Consider the following 26,290-nt stretch of genomic DNA (forward strand, 5'->3'; position numbering starts at 1 on the left):
CCCCCTTTCCAATCCACCCTCACTCCACCCTCCCATAATTGCCAATGACATCACTGGTCCTGAAGGGATCATCCATCTTGTATTCCCTGTATTTCCAGTTCTTATCTGTACCAATGCACATGCTCTGGTCTAGCCAGATTTGTAAGTTAGAATTGGGATCATGATAGTGGAGGGGGAGGAAACATTTGGGAACTAGAGGGAAGTTGTATGTTTCATCGTTACTACATCTCTTACCCAAGACCCTTCTGTAAGTGGATGTCCAGTGGCCTAAAAATGGGCTTTGGGTCTCAACTCCACACTCTCCCCCTCATTCACAATGATATGATTTTTTTGTTCTGATGATGCCTGATGCATGATGCCTGATCACTCCCACACCTCGTGATCAGACAGGTTGTTGTTCTTCTTCCATGTGGGCTTTGTTGCTTCTGAGCTAGATGGCTGATTGTTTACCTTCAAGCCTTTAAGACCCCAGGCACTATAACTTTTGATAGTTGAGCACCATCAGCTTTCTTTGCCATATTTGCTTATGCACCCATTTTTCTTCATTGATCATATCAGGGAGGTGAGCACAAAATAATATGATATTTTTTGGTCTTTGATGCCTCATAACTGATCCCTTCAGCACCTCGTGAGCACACTTGTTGGTGCGCTTCTTCCATGTGGGTTTTGTTGCTTCTGAGCTAGATGGCCGCTTGTTTATCTTCAAGGCTTTCAGACCCCAGATGCTATATCTTTTGATCGCCAGGCACCATCAGCTTTCTTCACCACATTTGCTTATGCACCCACTTTGTCTTCAGCAATTGTGTTGAGAAGGTAAGCATCATAGAATGCCAATTTAATAGATCAAAGTATTCTTGCAATGAGGGAGTACTTGAGTGAAGGCCCAATGTCCATTTGCTACCTTAATACTAAACCTATAAATATATGCACACACATCTATTTCCCCATCCTCATATATAAATATATTTACATATGTACCTACCTTTATTTAGACCTCTATATTTAGACCTTTGCCTCCTAGCTCTTTCCTCTATTTCCTTTGACTTTCCTCTGGTCCCACTATCAAGCTCAGTCTTCATTTGGGTTTCAGTAATTCTTCTTGGTTACATTACCCTAGATCACTCCCTACCAGGCCTCCTCCACCCTCCTCACCACCAATTTGGATCACTGTTGTTCACATAATCTTTTAATCCAGTCTCCCAAGAAATGAGGTAGTGAGCCTGCCTTGTGTCAATGAACTATGTATTACCCCGTCTGTATGTATCTTTTAAAACCACTTTGACATAGACAACCTCAACATAGCTGGGATCATTCCTTCAAGGAGGGGGAAAGGGAGAAAAGCCATGTGTTGCCATGAAACATTATGATAGGTCAACCCAAATCCAGATACTACTATAAGAGTGATAAGTGAACCTTACGTGAATGTCAAGCCAAGACAGCAGGAGGGGAGCGTGTACGTTTCTGATTTGTTTACATTTCTATTGCTGGGTAAACGGGGAGGAGCAATCTCCCACCAGAAAAAAGAAAATAAATAAATAAATAGAAGCCTAACGATACCTATATGGAACCCAAGGGAAGAGCAAGCTTGGTCTATGTTCATAATTAGATACTTCTGACCTAGATTCTATCCAGCCTCAGAACATGTGCTATAAACTACTGGGACTTTAGCCTCTGTCCCTTAAAGGCACACACCATCACGCCTAGGCCACAGCAGAAGTACTCAGTGTGAAAACCCCACTAATGGAGCTTTACTTCAAACTCACCTGTGGCCCTGGACATAAGGTTGAAACTCCCCGGTGTGAGGAGAAACAGAAGACTACTATCCCACAGGTAATGGAAATGGTTCTTATTAGACATTGGTTCAGCTCCCTTGCTTTGAGGGTTCACAATAAAAGGGTCCCAGAACCTCCATATATTGACTATGTTAATGACCTCCTTCCTTTATTATGTCATATGCTAATCTGATAGGCATGATTTTTCCTCTGTGAATGAATATTATCAGAAAGTTTGCACTACACTCAGTCACTTAAGAGTTTAATCTGTACAAACAGTTCATGTATTGCTGTTCAGAGACAGCCTATACTTTTATAATTTCCTTTTTTCAACAGTGTGTTAAATTCTTTACAATTAGATAAATTAATGACACTATCAAGAATATTAACTTATGCCCTAGGGAGTTAACTGATACTGGCCTCTCTCATACATCAACAATGCGGTGTTGAAAGGGAATCAGAGACATCTGTAAGGACCAGCGATTTGAATGGAGTTCTGGACTGCAGTTAAGTCTACCCCCAATCTAAGAACACAGCCCTGCTCAATGTCCACTCTTCTGAAAGAGGTCACTGAAGATGGTTCTTGCTGACTTCAAGCTTGAGGTGGCCAAGTACTAGCACTCTGACTGTTTAGAGTCTGATATAATGCTCCTGAGAGAAGGTTGTTTTTCTTCACACAGCCAGCTCCTTTTCCCTTCTTCCTTCTTTTGGGTGAGCTAGAGCCACGATAGCAGAGATATAGTATACATATTGAGGGTATGGTGTAAGAAGAGTAAGAAAAGTGAAATAGACTCAGACAGATGTAAACTCTGATATAATCAATTGACCTCACTTTCAATCTTCTCAGTGTTTTCCATGGTCATATAAAGAGTCTCATCACGTACTACTAACTGTACCAAACCAAACCAGAAGACAAACTCATTGCCATCAAGTTGATTTCAAGATCCTAAAGGGTAGGGTAGAATGTCCTTGTGAGTTTCTGAAACTCTAACTCTTTAACCCTGTCTGTAACACAGTCTTTCTCCTTAGAGTAACTGGTGGTTGCAAACTGTGGATCTTGTCAATTATAGCCCAATGCATAACCACTATACCACAAGTCACAAAATACTTTAGGGGAGGACTTAATTGATTGTCATTGAACCTCAAAGCCAGCAATTTTATCTCAGTTGTCAATGATATTATTAACATGTCCATGGCTAGTGTAATAAAAATATATTTCTCTAGCATCAATGTCTTTCTTGTGCTCACTTGTTAAAAATTGACAAGTTACAAATAGATTGGTGCTATTCTCCTTCCCCAGTTATGAAATACTTCTAAGGTCTTTGCTGAATTTTCTTTTGAAGTCTTGATTTATACGGAGTCAATTTACAGGAATTAACTTTTTATCATAGGTATTATAAACATGTTTTTATTTTTTTCTATCATATGCCTTTTTCAATCATTGTGAGATTTCACCATCCTTATTTTAGACTTTTTTTTAAGTATAAATACATTTTTCTATCAAAGTCATGCAGCTGCATACACTTTCTTTAGATACAAAAGTAACCATATTATGTCTCAGTAAATTTTTCAACATTTATTATGAAATATCTCATTCCTCATGAGGACTATTAATGTTTTGGAATTCCCATTGTTCTCAAGACTATGCGTAATTAGTTATGATCCAAATAATTAAATGCCTTTGCATTGTCAATGAAACACAAGTAAACATTTTCCTGGTAGTCCTTGCTTTCCGACAGAATCTGTCTGACATCAGAAATTATATCCCTGTTCCACATCCTCTTCTGAATCCAGCCTGAACTTTATGGAAGCTCCCTGTGAAAATACTGCTCTCTCTCTCTCTCTCTCTCTCTCTCTCTCTCTCTCTCTCTCTCTCTCTATATATATATATATATATATATATATATATATATATATATATATATATATATATATATATATATATATAATTCTAGTGGCTCAGTGCTCCTTTAGCATTGGGTTGTGTGTGAACAGAATGGTCGATAATTTGAAACTACCAGCAGGTCTGCAGGAGGACTGGGCTTTCTACTCCAGCAAACAGTTAAAGTCTCAGAAGCACACAGGGTTTCTCTGAGTCAGCAGTGACTAGATGGCAGTGTTTTCCATATCTGTGTTCTTCCCAGACAGTCCCATTTGTTTTTCTAGTCTTGACTAGAAACTCTTTGAACAGCTAAAGATTAAACCTCTCCCCACCCAAATTCTATATTCTAAGCTTACTACCATCTGTATTCATATTTCTGAGTTGCTTCTCTAACTAGATAGAACATAAACAAAATCATCTCTCAGTTCCATACCTAGCTAAGTTATCTCTCTGGCCTTTCCACTATTACCTTCTGTGACAGTTGGTAGTATCAAATTGCTCAAGCTCAAAAGCTAAATATGACTAAAATAGTGTTTTGCTGTGAATCTATCTTGTGTACTGACTTTTTCCCTTTTCTCACTGTAAGGTTTGCTAATAGTGGTCATCTGTAAGAAAAGCTTTGAATGTAAAGGCAATCAATTCACAGGTTATTTATTAAAGTGTATTCCCACTTATTCTGCTGAATAATCTTAATGAAAGAATGCTAAGACATGCTCTGATCATAAATATTTTTGGAAAAAATACACTTTGCTTATTCAAACATAGCAACCTCCCACGTCTCTGGCTTATTTTTCCTCTTTTGTGGTGATCTTAATTATGAAACATTTCCAGATCTCCCTTCCTCTTTCTTAAAAAAAAGCACAAATGAGCCAGTATATGACAAACTCTAATAGTCTTAAACCTTTCACTTAAAACTGAGGCTTCATGGGAGCATGCTATACTTTACCACAGGTAAATGTGGGATTTTTATCACAAAATAGCAAGGATATCATGTCTGTTTGTTTTATTAAGCCTTACACTGTTTCCAGTGTTGCATTGCCAAATGTGAACGATGCCATCATAGATTGAACACTGCTGTATGGCGTCATATGCCCACCAAGAATGAATTTCAAAGTTAGATCATTTAAACACTCAACTGCTTTAGCAAAAGACTAAGAATACAGTGTGTGTGTGTGTGTGTGTGTGTGTGTGTGTGTGTGTAGGACAGCAAATGGGAATATGCACACACACATACAGACACACATACACACACTTATTTCTCATATGCTGAGCTGTTCTGAACATAGAACAGCTCCATTTCATGGTCATTAAAGAACTCAAGATGCTATAATTTTTTCCCATCATGACTTCATTTTCATAGTACAAACTGATTTGTAGAAATTTCCAAGTTTCTGGTACTTACCAAAAAACACAATCCTATCAATTCAATTCCAACTAATTGCAACCCCATAGTGCACAGTAGAACTGTTTCTGAGACTTTACATTTTTATACCATAGACCAGCTGACCTTCCTCCTGCTGAGTAGCCTGTGAGCTCGAGCTGCCCACCTTGTGGGGAGCAGCACAGTGCATACCCATGACACCCCAGTAGTAGATTGAGGGGAAAATGAAAAGAAAATCTAAATTACTTTATAGAGATGAGGTAACTGTACTGTAGCAGTAAAAATAATACGCAGAATATTCTGTCAGTGTGTGAGCCCTTATTATCTAATGAGACTATGTAAATGTGTGTATGTGAACTGCCTTAATGATCATGGCAGCAAGGGAACGGCGAAGAATTCACGTTCACTTACAGGTCTGGGTTGGGTTGGATTTGTCTTCATAAACTTCAGGGCTGTTTTTCCTGAATTTCCTGAAATAACTAGACTTCAAGAAATACAGAGAAAGAAAATAATTCTATTGCATGTGTTCTATGATCAACTGATGTCTCATTCCACTTAGGGGGGAGGTAGGTTAAATCATGCACATCAGAAGGAAACATAGTTTTGCATTGATCCTACCAAGCTTAAAGGAGAGCGCTATAATAAGGTGTGATTGTGCTGATCAGTACAGTATGCAGTCTTGAGACTGATGCACATTTGGATGTGGAGAACAAAGCTAGTTTTCATCAATGCATCCTCTGTACTTTCTTTATGTTGAGCAAGGAAACTGACTTTGCTGATGGTCTATTACTGTTCTTTAAGATATAATCGTGAGTTTCACGTTGGGAATTTATCGTGTCATTTGTTAAAGTATTTTATTTTTTTATGAGAAAATTGGCATGGTGAGAAGAGATGAGCTTTTCTTACTTAGATGTTCACTTTGGTGACAACTTTAAAATCCATTTTTATCATTTCGTGTTTTCTCAACTTCATTCTCTGTGGGAAGAAATCTATTGTAAGGAGATTTGTTCAACAGGTCCTGCAGGGCTTCACAAATTCATCCCTGCAGGGATGTTGTTTTGGATGGTAGGAAACATAGTAAAGACTATTAAATAAAAATAAGAAATAAAAACAAGGCACGCACAGAAAAAGCTTTCATTAGACACCTTCTCAGATAAGTGAAAAAGAAAACCCATTTAATGTTTCCCATACTTTAGACCTGGATGAATGGAAATGAATACAAGATATGCACACCACAGTGTGTGTATTTCAGCTAATGTCTGTCCATTAAGCATTTCAATGTCAAGCTTTCTTCCCAGAAATACTTGCTACTTTTTAGTCTTTCTAATAAGATTGTACATACTAAGTCCATTTTAAAATTTTCCCAGACTGAATTCCTACTAAGATGTAATTTTGATTATCTTAAGACTTCTTAATTACTTTAGTCATCAATTCTGCTCTCAACAGAACAGAAAATACTTTAAAATATGAAATTAAATAGCAATCAAAACTATCACCGTATATTTGAAGTCTGATTGACAACAGCTTCTACTATACACTTGCGGAAACAACATATTTTCAGTTTGAACCAACAACATTTTAAACAAAACTGCTCACTTTGCTCTTAGAGTAGCAGTATAATGCAAAAGTTAGAGAAATTTTGAAGACAAAGCAGCTGAGTTCAAAGTCCAACTCTGTCTTTTATCAACGTCAGTTGCTATTGGTCATTGCCTGTGAAATCTGTTCCGACATTTAAGGATCCCATGTGTGCAGAGAAGACTGCTGCACAGGTTTTCAGGGCTTTCAGAATAAGGGCCTGAAGGCCTCTCTCTGAGGTGTCTCCTGTTTGTAGAGGAGGAGTGGTTCATTTCATTCGGCTGGTAGTCAAGTGATTAACTGTTTGGACCACCTGGGATTCAATCAGAACTTACATAGTAGGCAAATTACAGTTTTGTTTTATTGTAACAATGCTATTCATCTTATATTTTAGAAAAAGTTAATTATCTTTTACATGTCATGATCATAGAACATCATTTGGCACACAATAGGTAGTTTGTAAGTGATTTCTATTAATATAATTCACATCATCATTGAGAGAAAATAATTCCCATAATTCCCATCAATCATGTTAAATGTCCTCACCTAGTTCCCTTGTCCATTCATCTCTATACCTCTAAACAAACCTTCAATACTTTTCTTGTGTCATTGAAACATTGAGTTTCTCATGTTAAGTAAATTTCTCTCATTTTCAGCATATGGAATATATTTTTTTCTTGAAGACAAAGTCACTCAAGTATGCCCTATAAAGATATCTGCATATTTTCCCCTAGACTTCACTTGTCTATTTCTTGTATATGTATGCTGTTTTTCCCTTTCCTTTTATATCCTTAACTCATGCGCATTCCTAGTGGCTTTCCCTAAACCACTCTTTATTCCATATTGCTCTCCAAGAATGCACAATTCACAATTTCTTGTATTCTGTTAATTCACATTTCTAAAGGGTTTTCCATAAATGGAATTTGTATGTCTTCACCAAAAATTCATATGCGTATCTCTATTGAGTTGGAATTGACTTGAAAGCAACTGCTTTGGAATTCTGTAAGGTTTATTTATCTGGAACAATCCCCATTAATGGCATCTCTTTACAATATATTATAATTGAAATATTGAATTGAATATAAATATTTTAATGGAATCAAAATAAAAGCAGAATAAATCACAATCTGTGGTGTTTGTTAAATCAATGCTCAGAGGAATATCGACAGAATTAAATACTTACAGGAGAAAAGAAAGAAGTGGTTTAAAGATGATACGTTCCTCTTTTAAAAAAATCCACGGCTGACAATTGAAACCCACTGGCTAACCCCTAGGACAAAAATCTAGCAGTCTGTTTTAAAGATGACAACAGCCCTGGAAGCCCAAGGAGACAGTCTGTCTTAGGTGCCAATATGCACTTGAATTTCCTTGGCGGTAACCATAAACATAACAACCTGAACACCCTATCAGGCTGTGCTACTCTGCCACTTAGGTCACAATGAGTCACAACCAACCCAATGGCAAACAACATAGGACAATATGAATAATCTGCAATCAATCTTATAATCTACTACACATTAAAAGCACACACTCCAGCAAATTAAAACCCAATGTGACTAGCATAAGAAAAAAGAAAACAAATAAAAATCAAAATTTAAAACAGAAAAAAATATATACACCTAATATACCAAAGGTTAATTTTTTGAAAATATAATTGATAAAACTTGATTGGATTGGTAAAAGATAGAACAAAATAACTACAGAGATAAACATTGAGAAGGTACAATTATTAATACTAAGTATGACAGAGAGAATGCTATTATAATTTTATCCTATAGACATTTTCAGAGACCATCATGAAAATCTCATGTTAATAAATTTGATAACTTAAAATTAATGTGTTTCTGAAATATAATTGGTACCAAAATTTTCTAAATAAAAATAGATAGTCAAAATAGCTCTGTATTTTCAGTTGCATGAAGCTATTACCTTTTTTATTTTTTTAATTTCTGTAAACACATATGGACGTACACATGCACATACACAAACACACACACACACACACACACAAACTTCTGACAAGGTGGCATTACTGGTTAAATATTGCAACTTTCAAAACAAAATAATATCAATTCTACACGAATATTACACAATATTTTTTCATACAATTAATATTACTCCAAATCCAAAAACAAGACATCTCAAAAAAACATACCAATCATCATCCATCATAGAAAAATATTTGAAATATCTCAAAAGAATATTAGTAAATTGTTTTGAGAAATTATAAAAATGCAGTATTTCATGAGCCAACAAAGATTATCTGGAAATACATTACTCTAATATTAAGAAATGATAAATAAAGTTGATATTAACAATTCAATAACCTAAGGGCAAATATTGTTTAATTAACCTTTATTTTAGATAAAGTTCATATTTATCATCACTGGAAATTTAGGCTTAGAAAGATGTGCTTTATCAAAGGGCAACTTAAATTAAGAAGGAAGTATGGTAGAAGTCACTCTCCTGGCCAGTTACTTCCCCTCTCTTTATAAACAGTTTTATTGAAATATAACTCATATATCATGCAATTCAATGGTTTAATCACATTAGGAAGATTTGTACAATCAATTTTAGAACATTTTCTTCTTCTTGACTCATTATTATCAGCACTTCATTTCCCCTCAAGCTCTGCTTTCATAAGGTTAAGAAACCATTGACACAGTCACTGTCTCCATAGATCTATCTCTCCTGTACTTATGAAAGAGCATTACATCATCCTAGGACAACAAAGAACACAATAACAACAACAACAAAAGCAGACTTACTTCAATGGAAAAGAAAGCAGAAAATATTATAAACGATAACAAAATGTAGATTTGTCAAAATAGAGAACAAATGATATGCTTTTTGTCAAAAGCCTCTTTATCTGACAGAGATACTGAGCAAAGTTAACAGCTCTTTGGCCCTTGGCCTTCTGCTGACTCTGGATATTTCATCTAGCCTGTTGCCTTTCCTGTTGCCTTACTGCCATTCTCAGGATCTGTCAACAGACTTGCAAAGGTGGATTCATTTAGCTGTCTGCATCCACCAGCCTGTGCCCCCTGCTGTTTCTGCTTTATCATCCTTCTTCCTCTTCATCAGCTTCCACAAGTCCTGAGATACTTGGTTGAATCAGACTGGACTTACCTATTTCTGTAACCTCCTAGGCCATTTTATATATATCCCTTTCTATATACAAAACATATATGCATCACTGGTTTTGTTTCTTTAGAGACCCAACCTAACACATTCCATTTGCACTGGAAATGTTAACAGGCAAACTTTTTTTTTGGTCAGGGATGATGCGGCTAACTGTCTCTGTTCTCTAGTTTCCTTGCTTCAAGAAATTGTCTATCGAATGTGTGCTATCATCTGTCCTCTGGAAGTTGTTCTCTGACATTTCCTGGCTATTCATTACCATGTTTCCGTCACCTGAATTGCACATCCGTGGGACGGCACAGGTTTATAAAAACAACACACTGTTAGACTGGATCCATAAACCTCTAACATTCCAGAGCAGAATTCATCCTGCTCTGTCTGTTTTTTTTTTTTGCCAAGGACATCGTGTTTGCATAATTATAACTTTCAGTCAGAGATTTTTGACAGATTGTGCTCTGATTTAGTCCTTACTGTTTTTTTTGTGTGATTTTCCACCGTCTGGATTTGCCCCTTAAGTTTCAAGCATCTTCGTGTATCCTAGATTATGGTCTGTAAGTGTTTGAATATTTAAGGTTTTAGTTTCATCTACAAAAAACAACAGGAGCAAGCATATCAACAATTATGAGGATGGTACAGGACTGGGCACTGTTTTAATTTTTGTTTTGTTCTGTTTTCTCAATTGTGCACTGGTCGATATAAGTCAGAACTAAGTCGATATAAGTCAGAACTAAGTCGATATAAGTCAGAACTAAGTCGATGGCACCTGACGCACACCATTCTTTCATCTGTCTTTGAGAGTGGGCCATGTGTTTTACTCTTTAGAAAGCCATCAATTGCCTTCAGTTATCACATTTCTCTAAAGTTCCTTCTCGCATTTCTCCAAATTTTGGAAACAGCATATTTTTGACACCTTAACACTTATGGTCTTGTATATATAATTTTCTTTTCTTCAGATTTTACTTATAGGTAGACCACATGCATCTTCGTTACCATTATTTTTGTACTTTTATTAAGAGATATTGGCATAAACATAGCCACTTGTTAAAATTGTACAACTCAATGCATTGCGACATATGTATATTCATTGTAATCTTACAGAATATAATAGAAATTCTTTTTAGGGTTTTCAAAGTTGTAAATGTTTAAGAGAGCAAAGAGCCTCATAGTTCTATCAAGTAAGGCTCCAGGGGTTGAAAATTTGCCTTGCAAAACCCCCCAAACGCTTAACCTGAGTTGCCTCTGGGGCTCATCAAGATGTGCATGCACTTATAAAACTATGACCACAATGAAGTCAATAAACCAAGAAAGCCCTTAAATTATTTTCTCCCTCTGATATCCCCCAGCCTTTCCATCTACAGGAGAACCCCAGACCGCGACGCTAAGCCATTCTAAAAGGAGGATTGGGATGTGATGCCGACAAATTACTAATCAATTTTTCTCATAAGAAATAACTGAAAATGGATTAACCCGTTCTCGACCACCAAGTTTTTACCCTAAGCTTGCCTTTTTATGCAAAACATTACACAGATATTTCAAAGTCAATAAGTTCAGAGTTAAACACTCTAAATAAGAGACACAACATTTTAAAAGTTTGTAACAACTCCAGTGTGGCCCATACCTTGAGATTGAAGACTATCTGGATCTGCAGACACAGGCATGGAGAGGAGGGATGAAGAGAGAGTCGTTGGGAGTTGCTTTTCAGGAGCGTTTTCCCTTCTTTGCCTTTTTTCACTAGCACCTGGCTGGCTTTCTCTTTAAAAAAATCTGTTTAAGGTGATCTGCTGTTGGCATTTCCTTAACTGTTTTCTCAAAGGGCTTACTAAATTATCATCAACAATATTGATAACATGATTAACCAGTTACTTATCATGATGATTCTTTTCAAAAATTCTTTCGTAGGGCCCCTGTTCTTTTTTTAATCTAAAAACAGTACAAAAAAAAGCCACAAAAACACTTGGAACACAGGCGCAAAGGGTTTAAACAACACGTCCTAACAAGGCCAACTAATGCCAGTGATCAAACCACGACTGCTTTTGTTCACAATAATCACCTGTGTTGGGTCGGTTTCCACTGTTTTGTTCCAGCTCTGATGCACAATGTCCTCACCATTTCCCATCAAAATCCAATGACGTCAATTACTGAGGCAGTCGAGTACCGGGGCGCAACTGTAATGAGCGCTGGTGACAGTGGGTTACGTATGGGGCTGCTGACTCAATTTGGCAGTGGGAAACTTGCAGATGCTCTGCAGGAGCAAAGAGACAGTCGGCTTCCTTAACGACTTACAGTCGCGGCAATATTAGGGGCAGGAACGGACTGCCTGTGGTTGCTTCCGCCAAAGACAGAGACCAGGTTAATTTGAGAAACTCTTCAGTTTATTCTAAGGCACAAGACAGAAGAGAAACAATGAGTTTTGCAACCGCCTACTTAAAATTCCAGTAAAAATGAGCAAGGTAAGTACCTTAAACTATGCGACCAAAAAAGCAGGTTTTTGCAATGATCGCAGGAACCCCTCAGCAGGTCTTGCAATAATCTGAGCACACAACTGGTACTTAACACGTGACCAAAAAAGGTAGGATTTGTAGAGTTCATAGGCACCTCATGCAACTTGTTTAGAGTATCAATTATATCCTATGATTATTAAAAATCTTAATAACTGTTTTCATTTTAGGTTATTATGAATAAATCTGCAAGCAATATATATGAGTGTATTTAGGGCATGTGTTTCATTTCACTGGGTCAAATACATAAAAATGGAGTGACTGAGTCATATAGTAAACATGTTTAATATTTTAAGAATGGATAAACTATTTCCCAAAATGCTTGTTATTTAAAATTCTGACCAGTAAATATGTATAAAAGTAATTCCACCTCTTTTTCAACTGTCACATTTATCTTAATAAGTTGATGGTGATGGTTTAAATATATATAATATATTTTCATTTATACAATATCTGTAATATAGTTATATGCTATATGGGCATATATGTATATATATAGAATATATTACTTTAAAATCACTTGAATTGTGATTATGCCATGTAAATATAATTGTCGTTTATATTTGTATGAACTATGCTAAAGCTTTTATATTTCAATATAAATATGCATTTGTTAAATATCTGCAATGTGGTTTTTTTTGTTCTATATCCAGTCCTTTAGTGTCTGTTCCAGGCTATAAAAGATTAACGAACATTACCAAAATCTGGCACTCTCTGTACTTGATCATTTTGAACTAAAATAAGACGGCATATGCCAAGAAAACAAAAGATAGAGACTGATTTCAAAACTGCATGCAAATGTATCCCAACCTCAATTCACCTGTTGCTGAGTTACACTGTTGAGAAACAAATTGTTTTCAGGTGCAGTGCGCTATTTAATTCTTTTATTCTTTTTATATTTCTTGTGACATCTCAATAGCCCTGGAGAGTTGCTGAAACCCCCATATATTTTGCTTCCAGCCTCTGGCAGCCTTCTGTGTGACTCATTGGTGGGTGCCCCATAGTCTATTTTTCAGCTCCCACATGTAGCAAGAATGATGAGCAACTCCTGATGTTTCCTAACTTGCTTCAAATGCTCCATGTAGACAATCAAACATCTAGAGGAGCAACCAGCAGGAGAGTGTGCCAGTGCCCATTTGGGAATTTTCCATATTTTAAGAGTGCAAAAAATATAGTATACGACCCAAGATGTTGGATTTGCAACAGGAATGAGACTACATATCTGGTAGGTAAATGGACAAGCAGGGATTTAGCTATCCTGTGCCCATATCTATAAGAAGATTTGCAATTCCCAACTTGCACCCTTCAGTAGCAGGAGGTCAGCTTCTAAGCAGGGCACGTGTATTCTGCAAAGCAGTGTTTCACTGCTGTTTTCAAATATTTCATGTGATAGCACTTAATATAAGGATTCCAAATGGTAATATTACTATGATCAATGAAATATGAAATAATAACTGTAGGATTCTTAAAATATACTGCCTATATTAGAAGGGTTGTTAAAATACTTTCCTACCATTAGGAAACCACACCAACTTAAAAATCCCTTGTTAATGTTTACTCTGATGATATTCAGAAGATATAAATAAAATGTGTAGAAAAGCAATTATGCCCATCTACCCAAGCAAATTAGCTGATACAAAATTATGTCAATTTTATTAAATATGTTTATCTTAAAATTGAAAAGGTTCCATTTGACCCATTTATAAAAATTACACTCATATCTATTTGAATTATTTACATTGATCATACTCATATAGTATGAAGAAAATAAATTGATTTACTACCTATATTCTACAGATATTCTAAAATCTCTATAATTTATTACATTGTGCCATATCTACAGCATTGTGTCTCATAAATACAGTATTATTAAATTTTAAGAGTGCATACGATGCAAATGTAACACTAAATCTTATCTAGGGATTTTTTTACAAGATCACTTAAAGTCATCTGTGTCAAGAAAATATTCTGAGTATTCCTTTTAGCTTCTATTTCCCATAAAATATTGTAATGCACATAAGAGGATAACTTTTACCTATATAGTCTGTTCACATTACAAAATTACCTATTATGAAACTAATGTGTGTGTGCATGTTAAGTGAAATTTGAGATTTTCTATTACTTTATTCCTGTTAGAAATTGCAATCCATTCAATCAATTTTTTTAAAACTTCCACTAAGCCATGGAGATATAGAGCAAAGGACAAGGAAGATGACAAAAATGGTTATCAAGAAGAAATTTTAGATGTCAATATGTTCTTTTCCTACAACTATCTAGGCAATTTGCATATAAAGACCACAAATATACAACCTGATAGACCACTGTGTTCCTAATCTCTTAGTTCTATCTTTGGTCATCCCTCCAGGTATTCATGACATACACATATTTACATATGTTATACATACATTTATGTATTTGGATATATGTGGATATTATCTACCTCTATGCAGATCCTTAACATAAGAAGAACTCACTCACACATTGCCATTGAGTGGATGTCAACTCATAGTGACCTAATAGGGAGAGGGTAGAGCTATCCTGTGGTTTTCAGAAACTGTACCTCTTTACAGGCATAGAACACCCCACTGAAGGGCTAGTGGTTTCAAGTGCTGCCCATGCACATCCAGCCCAATGTATAACCACTACACCTACCCAAAAGAGCAGGGTTTAAAGGAGAAAAATGATGCTGAATTCTAATGTGGCACATAGCTGGGCAAAACCCAACAGAAGGACATGAAACTATGAAGGATCTTCAAAAGAGTCATGGAAATTAATAATATTATTAAAATATGACAAGAATTTGCATTAAAATAAACTTGTACTAACCTGTTATATCAGAACAGAATCTAGTATGAAGTCCTAAGGATGATAAGTATTCACTTTAAAAAGAGTCCTTTTCATAATGCCCAGCTTTCAAAAGATATAAAGTCTGGGGTCTTAAAGGCTTGAAGATAAACAAGTGGCCATGTAGCTCAGAAGCAACAAAACCCACATGGAAGAAGCACACTAGTCCATGATCACGAAGTGTCAATGGATTCAGGGATCATGCATCAAACAACAAAAAATCATATTGATGTGAAGGAGGGGGAGTGGGGAGTGGGGACCCAAAGCCTATCTGTAGGTAGCTGGACATCCCCTTACAGAAGGGTCACGGGGAGAAGATGAGCCAGTCAGGGTGCAGTGTGTCAACACTGAAACATACAAGTTTCCTCTAGTTTTAAATGCTTCTCCTCCTGCACCCCACTATCATGATCCCAATTCAACCTTACAAATCTGCCTAGACCAGAGGATGTACACTGGTACAGATAGGACTTAGAAACAGATAATCCAGGACAGATGAACCCCTCAGGACCAGTGGTGAGAGTAGCAATTCTGGGAGGCTGGAGGGAAGATAGGGTAGAAAGGGGAAAATGATTCCAAGGATCTATATATAACCTCCTCCCTGGGGGATGGACAACAGAAAAGTGGGTGAATAAAGATATCGGACAGTGTAAGACATGACAAAATAATCATTTATAAATTATCAAGAATTCTTGAGGAAGGGGGGCAGAAAGTAGGGGGAAAATGAGGAGTTGATACCAAGAAATAAAATGTTTGAGAACGATGATGGCAACGAATGTACAAATGTGCTTGACACAATGGATGGATGGATGGATTGTGATAAGAGGTGTATGAGCCCCAATAAAATGGGTTGCTTTTAAAATGAGCCTTTATAAGAATAACATTAATTCTGCTAAAATTAAAGCAAGAGTAACCAAATTTCTGGTGAAGTATCAGTGATCTTTAAAAACTATTGCACTCAGATAGCCGCAGACTGGTATAGACTTCAATGACAATATTAAACAAGTGCGATCATGATGAAGTGGCATCATGGCAAAGAGAAATTGATGTACTGGACTTCTAAAATCCTGGCATATTTAATATAACTTCAAATAGAGAAACTTTAATAACACCAGATTTTTATACTAGTAAACATAGTTTTACTCATTCTATTGGGGCTTGTACAACTCTTATCACAATCCATACATATATCCATTGTGTCAAGCACATTTGTATATTTGTTGTCATCATCATTCTCAAAACATTTGCTTTCTACTTGAGACCTTGGTATCAGCTCCTAATTTCCCCCTCCCCCTGCTCCCCATTCCCTCATGAACCCTTGATACTTTATAAATTATTATTTTGTCATATCTTACACTGTCCAACATCTCCTTTTACCCACTTTTCTGTTGTCCATCCCCCTGGGAGGAGGTTATATGTAGATTCTTGTAATCGGATTCCCGTTTTTCTCCCACTCTCCCTCTACTGTCCCAGCATTGCCACTTTCATCACTGGTCCTGAAGGGATCATCTGTCCTGCATAGTAAACATTTTAATAAACTTTGTAAAACAAAATTATTTTATTAACTGAAAATGAAATTAAGATTTTTTCCACAATGAGGAAAGAAATACTACAAATAATTTAACAAGGCTGAGGATTAAAGTAAATTATGTTAAACCCATGGCAGTAATATTCTTTGGCTTAATTCAAATAAACTCTGAGCGGTGCTTCTTGATGATCATCTTCTGAAACAACATAGAGAAAATGAAAGCGGGATGCTGAGTGCTACCCTTCTGGATCATTGTGACTTTTTAAATATGTCAAACAATGTTGCACTAGCATGCCATTGGCATAGCATAAATTTTAATGAGTATAAGATTATATTTCTATAATAAAATATACTTAAAATATGTTTGTGTCAACTGGCATTTGAATGAAGTCCCAGAACTTTCATCATAACAACAAATTTATGGTATGTTTGTCATAATCTTGGCAACGAAGCATCAAGGAAGTTCTTAAGTACAGGGAGAAACCTCTTGTTCAAACCCACAACTAAAATAATAGCAAGGTGCAATACCCAATTACCAGTAAGTAAATTGTTGGGTTTTTTTTTTTTCAGAAATGTTCTATCTTTGTCAAGCTTTCTTTAGTATTAAGCTACTAAAGAAAGACACACACGGTCTCATTCTCTAACACACAGGTTTTTTTTTTGGGGGGGGGGTGAAATTTCTTAACATGTCTCTTCTACCCTGGTGGCATAGTGCTTATGCATTGAGCTGCTTACCTTAAGCTTCACAGTTCAAAACAATGAGTATGAGTCACTCCATTGTACAAAAATGAGGCTGTCCTTTCCCTCAGGAGTTATAGTCTCAGAAAACCACAGGGACTGTGCCACCCAGTCCTAGAGTTACTGGGACTTGGAATCAACCGAATGGCAGTGAGGATTTTTTTTTTCAAAACTCATGCCTTGTGATTACTCCCATATGGTATATGTAACACTCATAGAAAGGATCAGTCCGTTCTGGTTAAAGATGAGCCTTCAAAAACAAAAGAAAACTACAAAACACATTTTTTCACATTTGCTTTAAGCTCTATCTATTCCCAGGCTGAACCATTTGAGAGTTAATTGCAGATATTATATTGTTAGGGGTCGAGTCAGCATAATAGAGCTCATTCTCATGTCATACTACCTGAGAGATACTGACAATTCCCACATCATTCTAACAACTGGGAGGATGTTTGAGCCCATTATTGCAGCCACTGTGTCAATCTATCTCTTCTTTTTCGCGGACCTTCTACTTTACCAAGCATGATGGCCTTTTCCAAGGACTAGTCTCTACTGATAACATGTCCAAAGTATGTGAGATGAAGTCTTGCCATCCTTGCTTCTAAGTAATATTTTGGAAATACTTATTCCAAGACAAATTTGTTCTTTTGGCAGTCTATCATACTTCTAGTCTTCCTCACCAACACCAGAATTCAAATGCAACCATTCTTCTGCAGTGGTCTTCATCACTATCCAACTGACACGTGCATATGAAGCAATCGAGGATCCCCCAGCATGGGTGAAGGGCATCTTCCTCTTCACAGTTACATGCTTGATCTTCGCCATATTAAAGGGGTCTTGGTAGTAGAGTCACCTAAGCCAGGACATCATTTGCTTGCTTGGTTGTTGTTCCATGGGTATTGATTGTGGATCTAAGTAAAATGAAATCTTTGACAACTTCCATCTTTTCACAGTTGAAGAAGCAGGCAAGTTTCAAGTCTATGGGTCAGATGTTAGCATAAAGGATCAAAATACAGTGGCTGATGAGGCTCTGAAGATCAGTGGGAAGATGTCAAGCCTCTAGCTGTACAGGCTTGCCCATATCTAACTTCAGCCCCAGAGAAGGCTCAATCTTGATGGTGAGCCTGAGCTCAGAAGGGTGCTGGGCTGAGTGCTCTAGATTGGCATCATGCTCTTCCATCCATAGGGCATCCGCCAGTCCTGTCAGTGCATCTGGAGTGATTAAAAGGGCCTTCACATCCCCTTTAACTGCCTCTGTTTCTTCTCTCAGTTCTTCAAGTTCCTTGCCTCATAGTTCAGGTTGCTCCGAGAGAAAGGGGCTCTGGTCTGGCTTCTGCTCCATGGGCTCGAGGATGCTCTCCCCAGGCTCAGTGGCACCAAATTGGCCTGAGCAGCCTGAGCAGCTCGCCCAGCCTTGCCTCCCCAGGAGCCTTGCGGGAGCCCAATCTCCACTTCTTCACAGCTTTGGTGGACACAGTGCAAGTAACTCCTCAGAGTGTCGATCCTCTCCTCTTCAGGCTATTCCAGCGAAGGAGTTCCCAGAGTGGCTGCACCTCCACACGCCATCCTGGCAACCCAGGGCAAGTTAGATGAGCCATTTTCAAAGCAAAGCAGACTGTGAAACACTAGGACTACCAGGAGAGTGCTCAGTCCATATCTCTGAAATCACATAAGCCGAGACCAGAGGCACGAAAGACCTGGGCCAGGGAGACTCAGAGGAGCAACATGGAGAATATGGAGTATTTTCTCCTGATCTGGCTGCAGATATGGAACTGTGAGACAAAGCTACAGGTGGGATGGTTTCCTGACCCAAAGATCCAGAAGCCAAGAGATCATAAGACTGAGAAAATGAGGAGCAGAGAGAAATTCGACTGTTGGCTGAGGAGAGGTGCTGTGGTGGACAAATGAAGGTGTCCTTACTACTTAAGGATCCTGCTTTTGGTAACCTCTTAAGGTATCTAATAAGTTGTCATAATTGTGAGTATTTTCTGTGAGTTATGTGTGGCCATTGCAATGCATTATTGGACACAGAGCAGAAGGGGAGTGCCTTGAAATAAACATTTAGTGTCAGAGGTAGGTAAAGAAGGATAGACCCTGGGGGCAGGTCTGACCCATGCTTCCTAGCTACAGGAGCCAGAGAAGGTCAGATATGTACACACACACACACACACACACACACACACACCACCCGTGTCATTTTCTCTATTAAATTCTAGGGCCTATGGATATAGATAAGACATATTTCTGCCAAATGAAAGCAAGGGCTAAATTCTTATCCATCATAAGTTTTAATATACATTTAACATTTTTTAGGAAAATAAACTCACAGTCACTTTGGTGTAGGTTACTGAAACATCTAGAAATCACAATTACACTTTCAAGTCTATCAATATTAAATTGCACCCAGAGTAAGAACATTATGTGTGCGGAAGTATTATCAGTAGTCTTAGTGGCGATAGTAATGACAGTGGTGAGTGAATACTGTTAAGGATCTAAGCAGAATGCAGATTAGAGAGAGAGAGCATTCTGAAAAGAAATAGAAGTGAAAATGAGATTTTAAAAAATACCAATTTAAAGGGGATTTTTCCATGAGGGTATTTCACAAATACCATGAAAACTGTTCAAATATAATGAAAAATGTTTGCAAATTTTATGAAGCCTTGTATGTACATACTGAAACCTCAACCTAGATTTACAGAAATACATGTATAGATATCCCCAGCTGACTCCAATCCCAGACAACCTCATGTGCAAAGTACCACTGCCTTTTCAAGGCTGTGCATTTTCAGAAGGCTGTGCATTGCCAGCCCTGTCTTCTGAAGGGCCTCTGGGTGGATTCAAATAGTCAACTTTTCAGTTAACGTTTGACAGCTTAAAGGTTGTGGTCTAGCACTTAAACGTTTGCTTTGCTTCATTTACTATAGATCATTTAAAGAAAAAATATGATAAGGAGCTTGTCAACTATAAGAATAGCCCTTTACATTTTTTATGGCTGTTTAAATAAGCCATAAATATGCCTAGGGATATGCCAATGTAGAGTGTAAGAAGGCACTTCCTTGTGGTTAAGAATGAAACCAATAAATTCAAACTTTTTAAATTTCAGATTTATGTATTATGAACTTTTTACATAGCAAGTGCTAAGTTTTGGGGGTGATTCTGAAGGAAGAAGAAAAAATGCTATTTATGCAAGAGAAGAAAACAAAATTAAAGTCAATTTGATAGTAGTTACAGAATAATACATGGAGACTTCTGATGAAGTGGATATAGTAATTAAACAAAAAACCAAAAACCTCAATAAGAAGGTATAATGTCTAGACTAAGATGTTTTGGAATGATCTATGCAGATACATGAAGAAGAAATATGTCAGCACAGGGGGCCCTAAGTGGCACATTTCAGTGGCCGGAATGGGTATGTCCAGATTGACAGGCATAGTGGAGCCTGGTGGTTTGATCAGAGTAACCAAGAGAGATATGAGGAGATAAGGTCTTGATCGGAACAAGAAATTATTTGCAGGTAATGTAATGGCATGGAGAGTTGTATAAAGACTTTAAACCTCACATTTGACCTTGATCTTAATGTCTTCCAGTAGCATCTTATACTATATTTCCCCCAAAGATTCTCACATACTTCAATGTTATAATTGTTCTCTTGACTCTGCTCATGTGCTGTCTCTGGGTGAATAGAAGTATAGCCACTTACCAGAACAATATGATCATATGATAAAGAATCCCAGATCAACTTGAGTCCTTCAAGTTCAGGTACCAGTTCGCAGCCATTCGAAAAAGAATACATGATTTTAGGTTGGGGATAAATTAACTTCAGAGACTTTTTCATTAAGAAAGTCAAACCCCAAACCAAAATCACTGCCATTATGTTGATTCTGACTCATAATGAGCCCATAGAAGAACGTAGAACTGACCCTGTGGGTTTCTGAGGTTGTAACTCTTACTAGGAGGACAAAGACTCACCTTTCTTGCTAAGTAAATCAAGTAGACAGGATTCCATTGTCAATATACTCTTAGTTCAATTCTGGATTTCAGGTTTTGTTTCTCAATCTTTTTTCACAATTACGAATATTTTAAACAGTTTTATTGACATTCCATTAACAAATCATACAATTCACTTGTTCAATTATATGAAAAGAATTGTACAGTGATCACCACAATCAATCTTAGAACACTTTCCTCTTTCTTGTACTCATTAGCCCCCCCCCATTTTTATCAACCTCCTCTGCCCCACCCCAAGAAACCATTAATTCAGTTACTGTCTATATACATTTACCTATTCATGATTTCATATACAGAAAAACATCCCAAACACACACACACACACACACACACCAGCAATAACAAAATAAAACGGGAAAAAACAAACAAATATGAAACAAAAAATATGAAAAACTTGAGAAGTTTAAAACGGATTGAGAGATAAAATGATAAGGTGTTAAATTCTAATCGAAGTACATCTGCAATAATCCCCTTTTCAGTACCCTCTGCATGCATGACAGCAAGGCTCAAATGGTCAGAGGGGATTCACCACACAATTAATCCATGTGGATTTCAGCTTCACTTAAAAAAAACAAACTGCTATTACTTTAAGATGGGTCAAAGGGGACATTAAATGATCAGGTGTTACATTTTAACCTAATTACATCCTCTGTAATCGTCTTCCAAATGCTCCCTCTTTCAGAGCAAGGCTATCCCCATCGGGGACTGTGGCCAGAAGTCTCTCAATTCATGTGTAGAGCCTGCAAATAGACTGGCTTCCATTGTCATGTCTCATCTTCTGTAAACCAGGGGTTCACAATGTGAGCTTGGAAGCCTTGCATGCATCGAGTTGGGTGTTTTTATTTCTAATTCTTTGACCACAAGGGCGGTGGGCTCCTTCCACGTGGGCTTAGCTAATGCTTCACCTTGATGCCTGCTTGTTTGAAGACAAGGCTTTAAGACTCCAAATGCTGTTAACCAAGCACTACCTTGCTAACCAAGCACGATCCAAGCACTAACCAGGCACTATCTTGTTTGTCTATCAAACTTTACTATAGCACCCTTGTCTCATTGATCTCTTCATGAAGGAGAACATCAAGCAGGACCATGTCCGAAAAAGAATTAATGTGTTATGGGGACTAGAATTAAGTGTAAGCTCAACATTCACTCAGTTATCTATGATTTACAAATGCCTATGGTTCACTTTAGAAACATCATTTTCATTTTATGAGAGAATATTATCAGTCATTCCCAGGGCATAATATAACTCTATTAATATCATTAAATCAGCCAATGGCATAGCATTTAAAATCATGTTGAGAACAATAAATTAAACATGTATAGGCTGGATACAAACTCTGACATTTTAATGATGTATGAATATGCATTGTAGTCTCTATATCTAAATCCCTACTCTTATATTTCACTACCAATTAAGCAGATCTATATAACTGCCAATGCATTAGAGATCCAACACATTAAAATCAAAGTAATTTTCTGTTTCTCCAAACTCAATGCAAACCTTAATCCTTATCCCTTGTCTTAGAGAGAAGCCCAGTCATGTAGCAAGCCATACATAGAAAACTTAGATATTGGTTATCTTCCCAAACTAATTCTTTATTTCCTGAACACTATTCAGTCATCTGAGTTGTTTTACATCTTTTCTTCTTTTCACTCTCTATTCTACCAATTTACAAATGCAAGTTTGTATTAGTTCCTACTTGAACTATGACTTCACAAGAATTATTCTTCTCCACTCCCTAGCCAAACCTACCAAATGAATCACCATTATTTTTTTTGGAGATGTATACATCGTTTATTTTGACACAATTAGAAAGCATAGCAATGGATTCCACGTGCTCACCATTATTAATAACAGTTATCATTCATATTTAACACAGGTTTGAATATTTCTCTTCTCTGTTCAAATATCTTAAAGCATTTTCATTTGGAAAGGGCCCCATGTCACTGCTTTCAATCTGACCTCCACCGACTATTAAACCTTCATTTCAACAGCTCTCTCTGCTGAAAAGATGCCTGTTTACATCTATACTCTATTTGCTAACTTTGATGGACTTTATTATTTATCATAGTATGTTATTATTGACTTGTGGCCTTTTTTTAGTGAGTTTGCTTGTTTTCTTTCTCATGTTCACTTAACAAAAAAGTTCTACCCAGTTTTTTTTCCCAATTGTATTAGTCTCTTTATTCTTTTGATAATCTCTTCCATTTTTAGGTGATGAAATGCTTCCGATACCGGCACCGTTAAGAACATGGTCACTCCCTTTATTTAAACTCAAAATTAAGCCTTTGGATTCTTGTCTCTATTCGGATCCCTGTAGTTTGGCCACAACAGGCATCTGGAGACAGCCTCACACTGTGCACGCGGCTCTAGCTTCTCCGGGAGCGCTACAAGGTGATTTTAGTTTACGGAGAGTCAACCAGGAGGCATTCCCATGTGAGTTTAAATGCATTTTATTTTAGACAACCTACACGACATTTTTTTTCCTTAAAAAAAAAATGCCTCCGCTCCAAATAAATCAAGGTCAAAAGTAAATGAAGAGCTCACGATGATATCAGTTCTGTTTGTCTAAGTCCTGGTGTCGTGTGGATGAACAGCAGCGTCGGGACGAGGCATCTGTCGTGAGTTGCCCACGGTGTTAACATTTCCCCATCTCTAAGCCATCCTTAAAGAAAATCCTATATGGGGTGACACCATCTTCATGGCAGTCCAGCAGAGAAACCATGCCATCTGGATTCATGTTCTCACCAATAAAGAACTGGTAGTTTTTGAAGTTTGCAAGGATGTTCTTGATTTTTTCTGCAGCATCTGTCATAAAAGGCTTTACTCTTTCTGGTTTCTGTTCTTCAAGTTTGCCTTTGATTGATTTCATGTAGTCTTTGATGGACTTCTTGTAGGCTTCTTTTGTGAAGCTAGTTTCCTGCAAGTGATGGTTCATGACAATATCAACATCAGTGACCACGGTGCTTTCTGCTGCATCACCATCAGGGCCTTCAGCTGAGGCATTACCCCCAATGAGGGAGTCATCGATGGTGCCTTCGGTCCTACTGACCATATTCCCCTCCACTTCCAGACACAGCCCGTTTATGATCTCCCAGATCTTGTAGATGTCAAAGAACATCTCATCATGGCTGATGAGGTCCCGGTAGATGATCATGATGGCAGCTGAAGGGAGACAGTGGTGGGGCTAGCTTAGCAGGAGCCCGGAGCTCTGAGCCAGCGTGGTGCGGCAGGAGCGGCGCTGGGGGGCGGGGAGGGGGGAGCGGGCGGAAAGGGCTCTACCCACTTTTAAAGCTTTACTGATATTCCCTCTCTCCACCATGTTTTATATGTTTCTTATGTCTGTATTTGTATCTATCTTGAAAAATACATTCTATCTTGTATTCTACTTATTTGAGTCAATATTTTATTCTCTTACTACATTTTTATTTCCTCTAGGATAGTTAGTATATCTTGTCCATTTAAAATTTTTTATAATGTGTTTCATTGTTTAGTTGTTACATAACATGGTTTCCTATGGTATTCCAGAATCATCTGTATTTTTATCCCTCATGTTCAATGCTTAAAAATGTTCCTTTCTGAATTTCAAGACTGCAGAAATAAGAATGTCAGCCAAGTTACAAAAAAATGCAGGTCAAAGATAAAGCACCTGCTTGGCATGCAAATACCATTGAAGTCTTTGAAGAGATGCCAGTGGGAGAGCACACAGCATTGTCTAATAGATCAGAGTACAAGTCAGGATAAAGATGGTATACCAGTACCATAATTAAATATAGTTTTATAACTAGAAACTAGGGTTATATTTATGTATATTAAAATCAGATATTAGTACTCAGATGGCCATCTAAAGTGAGAGAAAAAATGACATGGGTTTGAAAGGGAATACGACGTTCTAGAACCACAATAATTAAGTACTCAGCTGCTAACCAGAGTCAGTGCTATGAACCTTCCAGCCACTCTTTGGGAGAAAATACCTGGCCATTTGCTCCCTTAAAAATTTCAAAGAGTAACCCCTCTGCCATTAAGGTAATTCAAACTCATAATAACCCTGGTTTGTGACTTAGGAAAACCACGAGGCTGCTGTACTCTGTATCGTCGATTACAAGTCAGATCAGAAAGCAACAATGAAAGACGATCAAAGGTAACACGTTTCTGATGATTGTTCAGAAAGAACAGTGATTTTATAAGTATCAGCAGTTTTTACCAATCTGCAGTCACTGTAGAGCATTTGTCCAATGGGTATCAAACTTACACGGTAAACCAATAGCTGCAGTTTCAGAAAAGTAGGAGACACAGAGGAATAGACCAGTGTATCAAATAGCAATTGTAGTTTCATGAAGTAGATAAAAGACCTGAGACTCTAGAAAAACCCTGAAAACATGATGGAGATGGTTATTATCTTTGAAAATAATATAAGTAACTTCACTGTTGTGCACTAACACTCTTTATAGTGGTCTTTCCTAATGTCAGGAATCATGGCTTTGGGTATCCTAAGTCTTAAACTAGAGCTAATCTGGCAAAATCTGTTTTCTATGTTTTTGTTTTGCCATTTCCTCTTTCAATATGCACATCTCTATTTGGGATTTGAATGCTTGCCAATGGATTGATATTCCCGTCGCTCTGTCGTGGAAATGTTCAGTGTTATCAGAATGAACTGATTTGAGCTTCATAGCCTTCTCGCCTTGCTTATCAGTCGCTGGATGGGAGCCGCTCAGGGAAGCACATAAACCCACTTCTCCCAGCTGGGCATCTACTCTCTGCATGAAGGGGAATGCGGTCGGCACATCTAGTGACACGCACAAGATCGTATGAAATTATCACTTGGAAATTTCAAAAAAAAAATACGTCAGGGACCTTTTCTGCCTGGAAATTGAAGTAGTATTAATAATACTATGTTTGAGTTAGTACCTAAAATGCACTGATTT

Source organism: Tenrec ecaudatus, chromosome 5, assembly GCF_050624435.1.
Source record: "Tenrec ecaudatus isolate mTenEca1 chromosome 5, mTenEca1.hap1, whole genome shotgun sequence".
Taxonomy (NCBI): domain Eukaryota; kingdom Metazoa; phylum Chordata; class Mammalia; order Afrosoricida; family Tenrecidae; genus Tenrec; species Tenrec ecaudatus.